The sequence below is a fragment of the Phocoena sinus genome, chromosome 9 (genome assembly GCF_008692025.1).
Source record: "Phocoena sinus isolate mPhoSin1 chromosome 9, mPhoSin1.pri, whole genome shotgun sequence".
NCBI classification, from domain to species: Eukaryota; Metazoa; Chordata; class Mammalia; order Artiodactyla; family Phocoenidae; genus Phocoena; species Phocoena sinus.
In genome coordinates, this window is record NC_045771.1 from 96084297 (window position 1) to 96102983 (window position 18687).

At 40.6% G+C, this 18687-nt stretch overlaps 1 protein-coding gene across 1 annotated transcript in view; it reads right to left on the reverse strand.

Annotated features, from left to right (window-relative positions):
* Nucleotides 1-829: 829 nt before the first annotated feature.
* Nucleotides 830-18687, reverse strand: part of C9H7orf25 (chromosome 9 C7orf25 homolog) — a 199680-nt gene continuing 181822 nt past the window's right edge. Inside the window, exon 5 of the transcript XR_004351409.1 lies at nucleotides 830-1038. The gene's annotated coding sequence lies outside the window, so the exon portion shown is untranslated. The remainder of the gene's footprint in view (nucleotides 1039-18687) is intronic.

Below are 18687 nucleotides of genomic sequence, written 5' to 3' on the forward strand. Positions count from 1 at the left end.
GTGCAACTTTATGCATTTGCGAGAACCGAAGTCTTTAATAAATCAGACCTTTGGAGTCCTTGGAGTGTTTTCCTTTATACCACGGACCTGAACATTTTGTATGGTTTGTGGTCATTTGTTTTTTTAATATTCTGGTTGGTTTTCAGTTTGCTTGGTGGTGTTGGCTACAGACTCGTAATTCCTGCTAGAGTTGAATTTTCCACTCAGAGCAATTTTATACTTCTCCACTGTTCACAGAGACCAGAACAGACATTTCTGCCAATTTGACCAACTTCATTGACAGACTCAGAATCTTAAGTGTGGGTCAAATAATGGACGTGATTCATATCTTACAAGAACCCCCATTGATTTGCCCAGGATCTGATGCTGGCCTCGTCTGAATAACATTCTCCAGCCTCCTCATCAGGGTGTCTTGGAGTATGCAAGGCCCTATCCCACACGGAACGCAAATGTTATCCGTCATTTCCAGCACGTATTCTCAGGGTCAGTAGAATCCTTTGGGAGAGCTGCAGTGTCCACACGATTCTGAGTATCTTTTATCCTTGATTATGTATGAGGTGAAGGAACATTGAGTGTTCAGAGCTGAAGCAGAATTGTCACCCAGCAAACTGACAGACTGGTTTTACGAAGAAAAACAGTATTGTAGCGGTTCTGTTGCATGGGAAGGCAACATGAGTTTTAGAAGGCCTTCCTCATTCTGTTTTATAAGGCTTGATCTCAGGAGAATGACAGATAACCCAGATGTCATTTAAGGATAGCTGACTTTGTTACCAAATGCAAGTTTTTATGCCCGACTCACAGTAAGGCCAAACAAACTGAAACATCAGAGTCTGTAGCAGTGAAAGGTTTATTGAAGGGCCAACCAGGGAGACAGGTGGCTTGTGCCCTCTGCCCCCCAAAACCCCGAAGTCCCCAAAGTATTTCAGCAAAGCATTTTAAAGGCAAGGTGAGGGAGGGATGAGGTTGGTTGGTGCAGACTTCTTGGTGTCAGAATCCTTTCTTCTTGCAGCTGTCTAGGTAGGTCAGGTCATGCTGTTCCTGTAAGCCTCCAAAAACGCAGATGTTATTTTCTGTTCTCCAACTTCTTATCTCTATATGAATGGACTCTTAAAGGTCAGAACCTTGAGAATGGGTTACCCTATATATTTCAGGCTATAGGCGACATTCTTTTACAAAAGGTGCAGAGCCGGCAGAACTAAGCATAGGCAACAGAGCACAAAGCACAAAGTTAAGGGAAAAAATCTAAAGTGGAGTCAGATTTGTCCTTCCCTATCACAACATAAGACAATGCTCGCCTGATGTCATACATCAAGGCAATGAAAACTCAGCACTCGAATCCATTGTATATAATCAAACTGATGCTAACATGAACGCTTATTATTAGGTGTGAGCAGAAATTCTCTCTGAAGTCCAAATCTACATAGGAAACAATTCCTTCAGAGAAGTTGGGGGAGGGGAAATTAGCAATATTTAAACATCTGCTCTGTAGCCCATGTCTTGCCTTTATTTAACCTAGTCAAACGTGGAAGGACTCATGAATCCTATTTTATAGATTAACCACTCATACCAGGAAAATTAAGTAATGTACCTAAGCTGGCACAACTGATCATTGGCCGAATTGAACCTGAACCCATGTTTCTTTGACTATCAAAGCATATGTTCTTCTCACTACACAACTATCTCCTTAAACTTAAATAAAGCCTTGAGTTACAGTTTCGAGTCTTCAAGCAAAATTTGGCAACCTCCTTCTGAGATCATTGCCACTTCCGGCTTTGCTGCCATTACCTTAGAAGGTACGCCACTTAAACACACTCCTTTACAAGTGTTTATGTGATGCCTACCATCCAATGTTGTGCTACGGACCAAGGAACACATACACTTAACGTAAGGTAATTCCTGTCTTCTAGCAGCTTATAATCTAGGTGGAAAGACATAAGGTAGCCATGCACAATAGTTTAAAAACGATGTAAAGTAGTATTGATCGCTGCTTTCATTCACATTCACTCTTTCATTCACAGTGGAAGCTCTTTTTTCTATGGTATAGTTTATTTAATAACACATCCAAGACACTTGAGGCAGCTTCCAGTGTCAAAATATATGTGACACAAAATGTTAAAACTAAGACAGAAAGATCAGAAACAGTTCAGACAGACAAGAGACTATCCAACTAAGAGCCCTCAAGTACAACACGAATCTCTTAACTATTGAAGCAGAATGTAAAATCTAAACGGACTTTGCTGTCCTCTTTAGGTCCAGCCGAGGAATGAACTGTTTGCTGAGATGAAATGTAACAGGAATTTATTCAGAGAGATCCATGTTACAAGTTGACACTGTCAACAATGCATCAGAACCTCACAGGATCACTCAGGGATTGGCTGTGATTCACAAGAGATTATTTAAGGAAATACGGCAGAGAACCAAATTAGGGCAAATGTGTGGGTGACAATGAAGATGATTTTAAGAATTAAGAGTATTCAAAGTTAAATACCGTAAGTCACAGGATGAGAAAGCCGCTTCCTTTTCAATGCTCTTTCAGTCAGACTGTCTTAGTTTGTTGTTAAACCATTAATGCTCTCTGACACCTGCTAGCGTTCCCTTTTAATAAAGGAAAAGGTGACCTCAGGCTAATTGTTTTCAGTAGGTAGGAGTATCTAGTGATGATCTTGAACATGATTTTTGTTTTGTTTTATTTATTTATTTTCATGGTTTCCTATTTATAACAAGTGATATGAATTTTCTACTTATGGTTAAAAATATAAAATTTCCCTTTAAAAAATGTTTAAGTGAGACTTGTCACCTATCCTGTTGGTATAAACTCAGAAGTCTGACACTCACAAGTACTGAGCAGGGTGTGAATTCAGAGCTACCTGTAGCGATTGGTGGCAGAAAAATTGGTGTGACCACTCTGGAAAACAGTTTGGCATTGCCTCCTTAAATGGAACATTTGCCTGCTCTAATAAGCCACCATCCCACCAGTGTATCCATGTCCAAGATACATTTTAGCCCTTGAATGCAGGAGACATGCAGAAAAAGGTTCACAGCGGCCCTCTTAACAATAGCAAAATCATGGAACTCACCCAAATACCCAATGGCAGGAAAGTAGATGAATAAAATAAATGGTGGTGAATTCATATAACAGAATATTATATTAATGGTCAAAATGAATGAACTACAGCCACTGAGAACAATATGGATAGATCTAAGTCATATAAAGTGAAAAAAGCAAGACTCGAAAGATTACATGCTATTAGATTCTTCTTTTAAGGTTAAAAACAATTAAAATTTAAAAATGCACATTTTAGATGTACGTATTGATGAAATGAGACCATGTACAAAAGGAAGCAACTGAACAATGAATACAAGATTCAAGATGCCTTTAGGCGGGCAATGGTCAGGGGATAGGTTGTGGAAGGGGATCATAGGGCTAGATTTATTGTCAACATCTTGCCTTCTGTTTGGGGTGGTGGTTTACAGACACTTATTACATATTCGAAGTAACTAAGTAATTAACAAAATAAGGAAATGGAAGCCTTGATTGTGTCGATGATAAGAGTCTGTCAAGAACCAAAAATAATGATGAGCTCGACTCTGTATTTCAGGTCCAATCGGAAATACAGGGAGGGAATTTAAGAAAAGATACTAAGCAAAATAAGGATACAGATGTGAAGTAGGATGCAATTGACTGAAATTTGAAAAATGCTGCAATAAGAGAAGTTCCTTCCTATGCAGGCTAGTTTAAATAGTTCAAATGACTGAACCTTAGAAGTCAGGTTGAGGAGGGATTCAGAAAGCACCTGAATTGAAAATGAAGTTACCCACAGGGGCCAAAGCAAGCAAAGAATGTGGGGCAGTATGGGACCCATGAGAAAATAGGATGGGCAACTAAGGATTCTGCAAGGAGGCTCAGAGCATCCGAGGCTGTGATGTGGTCAAGGAGGCATCAGCTCTGATCGGTGCTACGTGGAGGATTTTTTTGACATTGGAGACCTGACTCCTCTGTCTCTTGGTGTCCAACTGAAGGTCAGACTCGGGTATTTACTGGTAACCTACCATTTTTTCAGAAAGAATTGAGGATGGTTTACAATATTATTTGAAATACACCCGAGTAACTAAGGTGAGGAATAAATGAGTTTTTTAAAAAAGGAAGGCGGGGCGGGGGGCAGCCAAACTGGAGTCGGCAACACTCCTAATACCAAAAAAAAAAAAAAAAAAAAAAGTGCTGGCCCGACAGTTGTCTGTTATACTTGCCACATAACACATGTGGAGGAAACAGGGATGCTATCTTTAGCTGTACTTTCATGGGATTCACAAGTCCTTTCTTCAAATACTGATACTGCAGCGTTCCTTAAATGAAGGCACGTATGTCCTGATTCTCTGGGAAAGCTTTCTTGAGAGCTTTGCACTGGTTTTTGGTAACCTAACTTACGAGTGGGTAGAGGACCTGCAAAAGTGGATGAAGGGTATAAGCCTTAAACAATGTCTACTAAATAATAGTTTCTGCCATATTTTTGGCAGGAATGCTTTGAGGTCGAGTTTCTGAATTGTGCCTGAAGTGGACGTTTGTCTCTAAACAGGGAGCTCCATGAAAAGGGAACCTTCCTACACTGTTGGTGGGAATGTAAATTGGTACAGCCACTGTGGAAAACGGTATGGAGGTTCCTTACAAAACACAAAATAGAGCTACCATATGATCCAGCAATCCCACTCCTGGGCATAAATCCAGAGAAAACCATAATCTGAAAAGACACATGCACCCCAGAATTCACTGCAGCAGTATTTTCAATAGTTAAGACATGGAAGCTACCTAAATGTTCCTCAACAGATGAATGCATAAAGAAGATGTGGTACACACACACACACACACACACACACACACACACACACACACACACTGGAATATTACTCAGCCATAAAAAAGAATGAAATAATGCCATTTGCAGCAACACGGATGGAACTAGAGATTATCATACTAAGTGAAGTAAGTCAGAAAGAGAAAGACAAATCTATGATATCACTCTATGTGGAATCTAAAATTTGACACAAATGAACATATCTACAAAACAGAAACAGACTCACAGACATAGAGAACAGACTTGCGGTTGCCAAGGGGAAGAGGGTGAGGGAGTGATGGATTGGGAGTTTGGGATTAACAAATTCAAACTATTATATATAGAATGGATAAACCACAAGGTCCTACTGTAAGGCACAGGGAATTATATTCTATATAGTGTGATAAACCATAATGGAAAAGAATATTAAAAACTATATATATATATATATATATATATATATATACACACACATATATATCTGAATCAATTTGCTATACAGTAGAAATTAACACAACTTTGAAAATCAACTGTACATCAATAAAATAAATTCTAAAAAATAAAGAAATAAGCAGGGAGCTGAAAGTGCTGCAGATTTGTGATGGACGAGTGGAATGGTTGATCTTTGGATGCTAACATGGGAAAAGACGGCCTATACTGTATTCCAGTCCAAGCTGAAGGCCACCCGTTCTCCATAACGAGGGACGGGCAGGATATGGTCTTTAAGGATAAGTCTTTAAGCTGTGGAATAACAAGAAAACATTGGTGCTTGGAGAAGATTAACCAAGGAAGGAGCTATGGGCTTTATGGGGCTGGACACTGGAGGTATGAAGCCAGTTAAGAACTTAGGGCAGCAGGTGGGGCCCTGAGGCTATGAGTACTGCCTCTCAGATGATAGCCCATCTTGGCACGCCTCCTTCTTTCTGAGTGAGTCCCCCAGCTCTGCATGGGGATCTGTGTTGCTGTGTACAATTTCAGCTGATTTAATTCCCCAAAGTAACTAACTCTTTTTAGTTGTCTAGGAAAATAATGATCGTTTATAATCAAGCCTTCCTACAAACACTAGTCCAGAATCTAAAGAGTACACAGGATGTGGCAGGAACAAAAAAGAAACCGATATTAGGGGATAAGTATCAAAATTCCATTTTTTTCCATTTGGAACAGACTTGAGCAGCATGAGAGTTGAGATTTCTGGCTGAAACATTCCAAAGATGTCACACAGTTCCTCTTGAAAGGTGAGATATTAATATATCAATCTGAGGTATCCTTAAGCTCCTACAGCTGAAGAATGAAGCCAACAGGAATCCGTAAAAACACAGAGTGCACTCCAAAACCACGGGCCCACATGGCTTTGGTCCCTTACATCCTCTGGTAGCTCTGTTGTGCTTTTAGCACCACACTCTATATGATGGACCCCGCTTTCCCCATTTGTTAGACCTTTAAAACAAATCCTTCCGGCAGAAGGGAAGGAAGCCAAAGAAATTAAGATAGATGTGAGCTGGTTGGATGGAGGCCTGCTGTGAAGCATCTCAGCCCACTAGGGCAAGTACATCCTGGTGAAGACATGAGGAAAGGGAGAAATGGATGGTTAGAGAGAGAAAGCTGAGCCCAGTGCTATTGAAATTTCTGGTCAGTTCCTGAGTTTTTGTGCTAATGTAGTGTGACTTATGAAAAAAGAAAAGTATGGATGTTTCCATAGGTTGAACTTTCATGCCAAAGAAAAGTCACCCAAGATTCCATGCACCTGTAAGCCAGTTACTGACTGAGAGTTTCTAGGCTTACAAGATCTTTTAGGCCATCAGCTCAGGCTAGAGGATCTAGATTTCCCAGAAGTGAAGAAGAATGGAAAGGAAGAAAAAGAAATATATCAATTTCCTTCTGACAAAGAGATTTCATCAACATTAAGTTAGAGCTAAAAATGTCTTAGATCTTAAGAGATCATGTCCAATTTAAAACCTGATTCTATAATATTCAATAAAAAAATTCAAGTCCACTTAAAGTGTGGCTTTTTATTATCTTTACTAGAATATATTAGGTTGAACCACAGAAAATATTCAACCATTTTTACCTACAAAGCCAAATTCCATACTGTTCAATCTGCTACAGTTATATATATCGTACTATAAACTATAGAGTACAGTCATTAAACAAACAAATGAACACATAAAAACAAACTAAAGCTGGGTCAAGGATCAGTGATCTGGAACTCAAATCCATGCATTTTTATTCTCATAGGAAAACTCTGCAGAACTAAAAGAAACGTTTTTTAAACATCATGTAGCCTAGCCCCTTAACTTCTGTTTGAGACTTGAGACCTAAAGAGGTTGATATTTGTGTAAGACCGTACATTTATGTTAACGTCATGGACGTGAAATTTAGCAAGCGTCTGCTTTCAGGACCAGCTGTTGTTGGAAAGATGATTTCTGTGAGCCTATCTGTAGTCTGCCCAGGTCACCGATGCAAAAAGCGTATCAACAGTGTGGTCTTATCAGAGGAAACGTGTGTTCACAAGGCCTCCTGACACATTTGAGAAAGCGAATAACTCTGTTTCTCACCTGAAGAAACTTTTTTTTTAGCCGCACCGCACGGCATGTGGGACCTTAGTACACTGACCAGGGATCGAACCCACACCCCCTGCATTTGAAGTGTGGACTCTTAACCACTGGACTGCCAGGGAAGTCCCAGGACATCTTGTGCTTGATGGTGGAGACGAGAGAGAAAAGAGGTGCCGACAATCCAAGAGTGGAGAAGATTATCCTGCCCTTCTCCATGCTGGAGCTATTGGGGTTGAAGATCCCCATTTGACCAGAGCCAGGAATATTGGGTCAAACCTTCCTTCCTTCTTTTCCTTGTCCTATTACAATAATGAGACCATGTTGCCCAGAGTTGATTCTGAAAGAACTGAGGGCAGACATGACTGTGGGATTGATCTACCCCAGGCAGTGCTAAGGAGGGAGGAATTCCCATTACTGTACCACAATGAATCTTCTCTATAGAAAAAGTTAAGACTTTTAGGAAAAGGCTTAAAGAAAGCAGAATGGCTGGAGCCTACCTAGTAGGTAATTGGGGAAAATAACGTTCACATTACTTCAAGATAATTAGCACTGGCTATCTTTCCTTTGGGTTTTTAAGAATTGGGGTTGTTTTCCATTTTCTGATAGGCTTAATGCATTTGAGCCCTAAGAAAGAAATGGGGTGACTGTGGCTGGTGATTTATACTTAGGAGCGTAGGGAGGTGGGAAGAAGGAAAGAAGAGCCAGTTTCTCAAGCAATTGTATGTAAGAGGCACAGGCAATGTCTCCCTCTGACAAGGTAGCAGTTAAAGGGGTTGGCAGGGCCTTTCCCCTAAAGATGCTAAAACCAGCAGTAGGAGCTGCAAAGAGGCGCTGAGGTTGGATATAGCAGCAGCCACACCTTCAGAATAGCATTTTTTAAATAGAAGTACAATGCAAGGATGCACCCTATGGGACTCTGAGGGTGTAAAATATTCCAAGGAGGGCAATGACAAGTGGCTGCCGTTTTGCGTGAATGTAAAACTCAGCGTATTCAACACTGAATGACTGACTCACACATACACTTGGGAATCTCCGAGGTGATTTATAGCTAAGTGTCAGTCACAGAAGTTTCCTAATCCCTAGCAGTGTAGCCTAGAAACTGAGAGAGGATCAAGTACTTCATCTCTTCCACCATGATATATACCTTTCATTCATCCTAAATGCCAACGACTCCTCCCCTAGCTTGCATTTCCTAAACTCAGTGATTTACACGGGCAACTACTACTTAATTCTTTAAAATGAAGGACTGTGGTATGGAAGTATTCAAGAGAACCCCATATATTGAAGGTAATGTAACATACTTTATGTTTGTATAGCTTTTGATAATTTACATAGATACACGCACATACATTATCTATGCCTGTGAGCCTTACGACAATCCTTTGAAATGGATGTCAAAGGCATTCTCATTTTATTGAGAATCAGCTTCATTTTCTTTATCTTCGTCTTCTTTGAGTTTTCGCAGATGGTTCTACTAGCATTGACTACCCCAGTGGTTTTCCAAGTGTGGTCTCTGGACCAGAAACATCAGCGTCACTTGGGTACTTGTTAGAAAGGCAAGTTCTTAACCCCCTCCCCTCCTCAGATCTACTGAATCAGGAACGTGGGGTGTTTTAGGTAACTCTGATGTATTCTCACGTTGGAGCCACTACACAATGCTCAGCCTTACTCCAGTTCCTAAGCAAATCCTGAAGGCTGCAGGATACATAGTAAATGGCCCAGGTCTCCATGCTCTGGGACTTAGAATGTTGACCTCACCAGCTCCAGAATCTGAAGACCGCAGAGCCACGTTGTAGGCTGGCCTACTTGTTATTCCTCTCCACTTTGAGTTTTTAGGCTAACCGTAACTTGATCTCGGTCCTGCGAAAGAAAAAATGCACCAGACACCTAAAGAAAATGCTCTTATGGGAGAATGTTCATTCATGAGGATCATCTAAAAGAAAAGGAAGGGTGCCTAGGGTTCCATAGAGGTGAAGAAACAGGGACTTATAGTCACTTAGAAAGGGTAGAGGTGGGTCTTGTCTCAGAATATGGAGAGCAGGTGGTCCCTGTCTCCTGAAACCCAACATGAGAAGATTTCTCATCTGTCTCTGCTTTCCAGGAACACAGGGCTCAGATGAAGTTCAAGGTTGTCAGTCCCCATGTAGCCCACAGGTTGGATCTCTCTCCTCCACCTATATTGGCCTTGCCATTGACGTTTGCTTTTTCTGCCTTGATCTCAGTTCTCCCTGCTTCTGCTGGTTACTTCATATGGTCTACCTGTCCTCCAATGGATTTGGAGTTAGTACCTTATCTTGGTCTTCCTAGTCCTCTCCTAGACATGAGAACCTTGTCCCTGACCCCGGCAGTGGCTAAGGCAGGAAACCCATGGAAGTCCTTCCCAGGTGATGTCTGCTTCCTGCCTGAGAAGCAGATTCCAAGATTTCCTTTCCCTGTGCTCTGCCCACTTGTTAAAATCTTGACCTCAAACTCTCTTACTGTTCACATTATTCCTGACTCACTGGGCTGCACAGGCAGATGGGTTTCCCCAGCCTCATTCAGTTCAAAGGATGTTTAGCAGGCTCCCGGTTGCCTCTACCTCCCTGCCTGGACCATGTCATCTCATAAGGTCTAATATCTGAGTTATGAATGTCATAGAACCAGAAGCACAAGCTTTTCAATTGTATATCTTGAGTCAGCAGGTGACTTTGGAAAATACTTTATGTTTTGCGCTTTATTGTGTATCGTATACAGCAAAATGCCTGGTGCCTAGTATGTTCCATTTATTGGAGGAAAGAGATGGGGTAGGAGAGAAGGAAAGCAGGAAGAAAGGGAGGGAGGGATGAAGGAAGGAAGAAAGGGAGGAAATATAATATGCTCTCTTTCTTCCTGGATTGTTTTGGGAGTAAATGACTGATTATATACACAGTGTTTTCAGCTTTTTGGAAATTCACTGCTTAAATCTCAAGTTATTTTACTGTCACCATCAATATAATAATCAGCTGTATCCCCATCCCCGGGGCTCTGATGCGTTTACGGATGTCACGCTTCTTCTACAGACTGGTGGTTATCTATTTAAGAGACATAAACTTGAAAGAAAAAGAAAATGCAACAAATCCACAAGAAGGCAGCTTGGCGCAGGCAGAAAAATGATCAGACGGGAAGTGAAAAGAGACAGGGGAGCCTGAGACATGCTCACCACGGTCCCTGTGGAAAAGCTCCAGGCCAGCTCAGGAAGGACTCCGGGAGCTGGCGGGCTCATTAATCATCGCAGCAGCACTGGGTGGGACACAGAGAGCGCATTTCCTTCGCACAGAGGCTGGGGGTTGGGTGGGGACCATCGCCCTCCCTCCGTGGTCCCTCCCCCAGCAGCCACAGGATAGGCTCCCAGTGCATCTCCTGGGGCACCAGCAGGGCCTTCCAGGTGAGAGTCCAGCCCCCTGGGCTGACAAGAAGGAGGCCCCCTACCTCGCTGACTCATTTCTCCCTAAACCTCTGGCCCCTCCTCTCTGAAAGGAGGCTGGGGCATCAGCGGTTCCCTGGGCAGAAAGAAAACTGAGTCAGCAAGAGGGTATTTGTTCCACACAGACGTCTGAGAGTTCTGTCGCTGTACTTGTTTAAATCAATGATGCAGAGACTTTCCTTAAATGGTTAATTTCTCCTTTTCCTTTTGAAGTGAGACAATTTCTTACATTCTCAGAACAAAATGGAGAGTGCCCTTTTGCTAAGTCCTTCTGCTCTAGGGAAATGTCTGGTATTCTCAGAAAAGTGGACACAGCTCCCACGTGGTACAATTTCAGGGGTGTTGAGAAGGCGCCTTTACCCCAAGAGCCCCGTACCTTGCCCCCGGAGTGCCGACCATCTATACACACAGATCCAAAACCAGCACGGAAGCTTTGAACATTACCTTTTTTCACCTCTGCATAATGTGTAAAGGATTTCTGAATAAAACTTTACAAGCGAAAAAAGAAGACCCATAGTGTTAACACACGTACGCATGTACACGTGCACACAATCATTCTTTAAGGAAGAAGAAAAACATAGTAAGTGTGTAAATGGGATCTGAGTGAATTTGTTTGTGAAGGTTATCTAAAAGAACACTATGAGTAAAAGGACTTCTTATACCAAGAGACAATGCAGAAGAGGGACACAGAAAGCAGGGATTCATCTAACTCATTAATAAATAGTTTGAGAAGGTCATTCAAGTACAGTGAACTTTGGGAGTTACCAGATAATTGCTCTTTAGCCAACTTTGTAATTCGGTTTTTTTATTTTCTTACTGAGTCTCGAGAGTTTTTATATATTCTGCATACAAATCCTTAGCAGATGTGTGATTGCAAATATTTTTCTCCTAGTCTATACCTTGTGTTTTTCACTCTCTTAACAACTTCTTTAACAGGGTAACAGTATTTAACTGATGAGATCCAGTTTATCGACATTTCTTTCTATGGGGAGTGCTTTTGGTGTCATGTCTAAGAATGCTCTGCCTAATACAAAGTCATGAAGATTTTTTTCTATGTTTTCTTCTAGAAGTTTTATAACTTTAGCTGTGTCTGTGATCTATTTGGAGGTGATTTTTTTGTAAGGTGTGAAGTTTAGGTTAGTTCTCTTTATTTACTTATTTATTTATTTTACACATGAATGCCCAAGTGTTCCAACATCAATTGTTGAAAAAGCTATCATTTCCCAACTGAATTGTTTTTGCACCTTCGTCAAAAAAATTAATTGGCCATATTTTGTGTGAGTCTACTCTGGATTCTTTATTCTGTTCCATTAATCTACGTGTCTATCTCTTCACCAATATCACACTACCTTGATTACTATAGCGTTACAGTAAACCGTAAAATCTCAATATAATTTCTCCAACTTTATCTTCTTTTTCAAAATTGCTTTAGTAGATGTTCTAAGGTTCCCTGATTTTACGTATAAATTTTAGTATTAGTATGTCTATATCTACAAAAAATCCTGCTGGGAGTTTGATTGGGCTTGTGTTAAATCTATAGATAACTTTTGGGAGAGTTGACATCTTTACTAAGTTGACTCTTCCAATTCATAAATATCATGTATACTCTCCAATTATTTAGTTCTTACTTGATTCCTTTCATCAGCATTTTGTAGTTTTCAGATTACAAATTGTATATATGTTTTGTTAAATTTATCTCTAAGTATTTCATTTCTGAACGTATTTCACATTTATTGTTATTAAAATATTTGATTTCCATGTACATTGCTAGTGTATAGAAATATATTTCTATATACTTCAAAACATTGCCTTTCGTGTGTTAAACTTGTATTCTGTAACTTTGCTAAACCCACTTATTAATTCTAGAAGATCTTCCCCTATTCTTTGGCATTGTCTACATAGACAATCATGTTATCTGTAAAAGGTACAGATTTATTTTTCCCTTTCCCATCTGTAAACCTTTTCTTTCTTTCTTTCTTTCTTTCTTTCTTTTCTCTCTTTCTTTTTCTTTCTTTCTTTTTCTTTCTCTTTCTTCCTTTCTTTCTTTTTTTCTTCCTTCCTTCTTTCTCTCCCTTTCTTCTCCCTTCCTTTCTTTTCTTTTCTCCTTTTTTTTTTTTTTTGCCTTATTGCTTTGGATAACACTCTAGGACATTACTGAATAGATTTGAGAGTGGACAGTTAACAACATGGCAGTTCTAAGTTCTACCTATCAAATAAATGGAACTTTAAATGGAAATGGAATAATTCTCCAATCAAAAGCCACAGGGTGACTGAATGCATTTCTTAAAAGAAAACAGATTTTAATAATATGTTGCCAACAAGAAACTCACTTTAAGAACACACATAAAGCCGAAAGTGAAGGGAATGGAAAGCAGTAAATAAAGGATCACACACATATACCTACACACAAAACTATATCATTAAATTTGCAATAAGCACTTGGAAGTAAATAAAGAGTATGCTATAGAGTCCCGAACCTAGGACGGTAATCAGGACAGAGGGCTATGGAAAGCTTCCCTAAAGAAGTGATAATTAGCTTCTCTAAGGAAGTCAAGGCTTAGTGGTGAGTAGGACATTCCTGGGTGAAGAAGAGTTAGAAGGAGCATTCCTGACAGATGCGATCCCATCAGTTGGAGATTTTAAGATGGGAAGGGGCTTTCCTCAGGAGAAGAATGAAGGTTAGTGTGGGGCACAAGGAAGGGGGGTAGAATGGGAAAAGAGGCAGCTTGTGTTGGTTGAGCAAGGTGTGCAGACCTGCCTCAGGAAGAGCCTGAAAAGAATGGTCCCTAATCTACGCCAGTGGTGTGGTTCTCCACCAGGTCATCCAGATTGCTTGGGGTCTCTTTCGGAGAAGAAGCAGGGCCAGGAAAGCACACCCCAGTACTTCTGAAGACTGAACAGAAAAGGATCAGAAGACCAGGAAGATTCACTAAGTGTTTCCTAGACTACCTTCCCCTGATTCTACAACCAGAAGTGTCTCTGGTGGAAATAAAGAAAAGGAAGAAAAAGAGAAGAAACGTGTATGTAACCATCGTCTTTCCTTGTGTTGCTTGACTCAGTCTAAGAACTGTGGAGACTAAACCCTCAAATTTGAGAAGATACCTTGCAGTTTTTCTGGCACAATACCCTCATTATAAAGGTGTGCGATGAACAGTTATGAGGTCCAGGGGCATCACAGGATGAGTATAAAATGGCAAAGCAAGTTAGTGGCAGCAAAGCCGGGACAGAGCCCAGAACACCCTCACGTCTTCTGTGGTGCAAGCAGAAGCGCCGATGTTGATGCCTTTGCAGACCAGGCCCCCTTTCACTTTTTAAACTCACTCACGCTGCCTGGGAGACAGAAGGGCTTTTTGTCCTCATGGTCTTCCTGTAGCCATGTGGTAGTTCTTCAAAACTACTGCCCTGTTGTCAATTACCTCTGATCTTTGTTACTTCTCCAAAACAAATGGGTGGGATTAAATCAGTTCTAGAATGCTCCCGGGAGTTATAACCTATATTTGAATAAGGTCATACTTATCTGAGTCAATTTTGAAAGTACTGCTTTCACATTTTAATGCTAAATCTCCCCACTTTCTGTCTCGCAAGCCTACCCACACTGAACATACTGATACAGGAAGTTTTTGGTTTCCTTTTCCATAAAACAAAACAATATGAAGAGCCTCAGCTTTACAATCAGCTCGACACATGTGAATACACTCATTCAAATGTTGATTGGACAGTGGAAGGCATCAGTGGAGGGGCTTTGTGGCTTGGATCTCTCCTAATCCCAAGGTAACTGGCCATGAGAGACCTCTGGACGCAAGTTGGGACTTTCCCAGCCTTGGAAGAGAGAGGCATTTTCCTGAATTGCAGCAGTTGTATCTGGTGAGTAATAGAAGCATTCATACCCAGAGCCACAGAAAGAATCCAGCCCAGTTAGATATTTATGAGCTGATATGTAGCCCAATTGATGGAGAGTTTGACCATGTGTTTATTTAATGGCCAGTCCTATTCAAGGTTAAAAACCATGGGTGAGATCCTGGGAAGTAAAAGTCCATCTCACATGCCTGGTCAGTGCTTGTCACCCAACTTCACAGGCAGACCAGAGAATTTTTTTAAATTAATTTTTATTGGAGTATAGCTGATTTACAATGTTGTGTTAGTTTCAGGCGTACAGCAAAGTGAGTCAGTTATACATATACGTATATCAACTGTTAGGATATATGTATATGTATAACTGTTACGTATACATATATCCACTGTAATACATATACATATATCCATATATCCACTCTTTTCCCATATAGGACATTACAGAGTATTGAGCAGAGTTCCCTGTGTATACAGTAGGTCCTTATTAGTTATCTATTTTATATATAGTAGTGTGTATGTGTCAATCCCTATCTCCCAATTAGTCCCTCCCCCTGCCTTTCTCCCTTGGTAACCATAAGTTTATTTTCTACGTCTGTGACTTTATTTCTGTTTTGTAAATAGGTTTATTTGTACCATTTTTTGTTTTTTAGATTCCACTTAGAAGTGATATCATATATTTGTCTTTCCAGACCAGAGATTTACTCTTAAATGTTGGTTAAGCCCATATTTGATGGTTCCTTTTCCATATAGGTCTGCCTTCTGTGGTGTAACAGACAAATATGTAAGAGAAAGGAATGATCACCATGAAAAGTCAGCTCTGTAGAATGGCACCAAGAGCTGGGCAGATGTCCGAAAGTGGGTCTTTATCTGAAAACTAGGCAAGAGTCAGAGGTTTGCTGTCTGGGAACCCCATTCCCTGAAGCAAAAGGAAAAGCTGGTCATAAATCGAGGCTGGTCAAGAGGAATTGCAGTTCCTCCCACTGTTAGCCAGAGAAAAAGCAAACAGGCCACTCACAAGGGAACGGTCCACAGCCTCTTCTGCACCAATTTGTGAGGCGTTCCTCTCCTGTCACCCCACTCCCTACTCCCTTCCTCCAGACTCTGCTGCCCACACAAGTCCCAAAGACAGTGTGAATTTTGATTTCGCTTGGGCACTGCATTGGGTGATGTCAAATAAGAGTGCCCATGACAAGATGCAACTGGAAAGAATGTTCCAGAACAGGCTGAGCTGCTTCAGCATTTCCAGAAGGAAGGGGTATGAGACTTAGTTAGCGTGGTTCCAGCATGCAGAACTGTACTGGACTGGAGTTGAAAACCAGCTGTTTTGTCCTCTTGCTTCAGTGAAAACAGTTGTCAGATCATGAAAGTCTGAATTTGCCACACGTTGAGACTGCAAGCTGGGAGTAAGATGTAAACCAAGGTCGGTAATTACTCGGCCAAAATGATTCCTTCTTCCCTTTCATTTTTCCTTTTATTTTGCCATCTCTGAAAATAATATAGTACCATTGCTAATCTAATCATTATAATCATTAACTAGAAAATTAGTTTTCCTCTATATTTATGATTTAAAGCCCCCTGTAATATTAATTATTATTTGATTGTACCCAGATTCTACAGAACTTTCCAGAAAAATATGACTCCAACTCTAAGGGAAAACAAATACATACAGGAGAAATTCCATTTTGTCATAGTGCTGCAACACTTGTGTTCAAGTAGATAAAGCATGCCTTCCCTTAAGCCTCCCCACCCTAAATTTCACATGTTCAGACTTTTATTTATTTATTTATTTTTGATTTGCCATCTCAGGATCTCTCTTTCCCAGACTAAGTCGTTCACGGAAATAGTCAATAGTTGCTACTCTTCTTTTTCAATAGCTGTCAAAATGTTTTCTGATTAAACATTAGATGTGAGAGGAATTAACAGTGTGCAGAAAAGATGAGGTGTGCTATGAATTCTCCTTTCTCAGCTACGTCTTGTTTTTTAACTGCCAGCCGCCAAATACCGAAAGACCAGGAAGCCGGCAAAGAAGCCCCATGGTGACCCCACTAGAGCCGCATGTTTCGCTCAGGATTAGAGCGTTGGAAAGATGAGTGGGACTTTAGCTGGCACACAGTAGGAGAGAGAAAATTTCAAAAGCTCCCCATCTTTCTCCTTGTGCCTGGACCTCTGCCTGAGTCCAGGCATATTCTAGTTACTTCTGGGAATGCCAGCTTCTCCCCTGCAACAGAAAACCAATTCAACCACAACATTTAGACCAGAGGATGGCTTCCAGGGAAAATATAAATGATCCACCTGCTGAAGCAAGGAGCTGACATGAAGTTGGCTGTATTTGCAGATGACTCACGCTGATGACTTCCTTGTGGTTGTGTCACGGTGCAGCTTCTCATGCCCCTCTAATTGCTGGGCGGACAGCTCAGCAAGACTATGTAGCTTCGCTGTCTGTTCCTCTGGGGGACCGCAGGGATCTGTCTCTACCCTGACCCTTGAGCCCTTCTGTTGGTGAAGCTCTGACCTCATTTTCCTGGTAGCCACAATGTTTAACCCACTTCCTCCCTCAAGAAGGCACTGGTGAGTATTTGCTGAGATGAACTCGAATCCAAGGTAACAGATGAACATGGTAGTCTGTCCAGTTGTCTTTTAGGACACAGGTAGGCAGATTTATTTAGAACTAGTCTAATTTTAGAGTATTGCTGGCAAAGCCTAGCTAATGTTCCTGCACTAAGTTACTTTGCCTAGATTTATAGAACCTCAGATTTATATGAGTTCTTAAAGGTTACCTGGTCATATATATGCTCTGAATACATTTATGCTTTTTTCTCCTGGGCAGCAGTGGTTCTTAACTCTTTGAAAAGGCACATATTCCATCACCATCTCACAAGGATAAATCCACTTTTGTCAAATAAAATGTATACTCAGATTTCTAAATGAGTTCTAGATCACGGATGAAAATTCCTTTTCTTTTCTTTTTTTTAACTTATTAAGGAAAAAAGGAAAAGACATAGGAATGTAATATAACTATCAAGTATTATATAGTCATCTTTACTGGCATTATTTTTAGAAGTAGAAGATATTAGAATTATCTCTTTTTAAATTAAATCAATCAAAGAATACTAAGTCCATATGGTAGAGCATTCTGTGTATATACCACATATACACATTTAATGCTAGATCAATAAGCAGCCTTATTGACTATGTACCATGCCTCCCTTATTTCTACAGAAAAGGACTATTAAGGACATAGAAGAAAGAGGCACACCCACGAACGTGTAGTAGGAAAGTCAGTTAAAGGAGAAAGAAACATAAACAGAGAGTAAGGGAAAAACAAAGACCGTAAAAGAAAGAGCAAAGTGAGGAAATGGGAAACAAAGACAGAAAAGAAGCAGAGGTAGGAATAGAGCAAGAGGAAATTCTGGAAGAGGTAAGAAGAGAAAAAAATAGAGAGAATCAGGAGGAAATGGTGATGAGGGGCAGAGAGGGGGCAAATTAGCAAAAGGGAAGCTTAGTGTAAGAGAAACTATTGTATAATGGTTAAAAAAGATGGACTTTGGAGTCCTATTGTTTAGGTTTAAATACCACCTATACCTCTTACTAGCTGTGTGACCTTGGCTAAGTTACTTGACTCAGTTTCTCTCATCTGTTCAATAGGAATAATTGCAGTACCTATTTCCAGAGTCACTATCAAGTGCTGGGACCCAGGGAGCACTGTATCTGTGCATTTTTGTTCATTATTGTCTGCTGACCCATCACCCACTCTGGGACTCAGGTAGCTCCCAAGTGTCACATCCACTGTCAAAACCAAATAATAGGCATTTGTAAATACCTCACTGATTTTTCAAGTTTTGAACACAAAAGATTTTCTCCTAATACCATACATACCCTTTTTTTTTTTTTTTTTTGGAAGATGCTGGGGGTAGGAGTTAATTAATTAATTAATTAATTTTTGCTGTGTTGGGTCTTTGTTTCTGTGCGAGGGCTTTCTCTAGTTGTGGCAAGCGGGGGCCACTCTTCG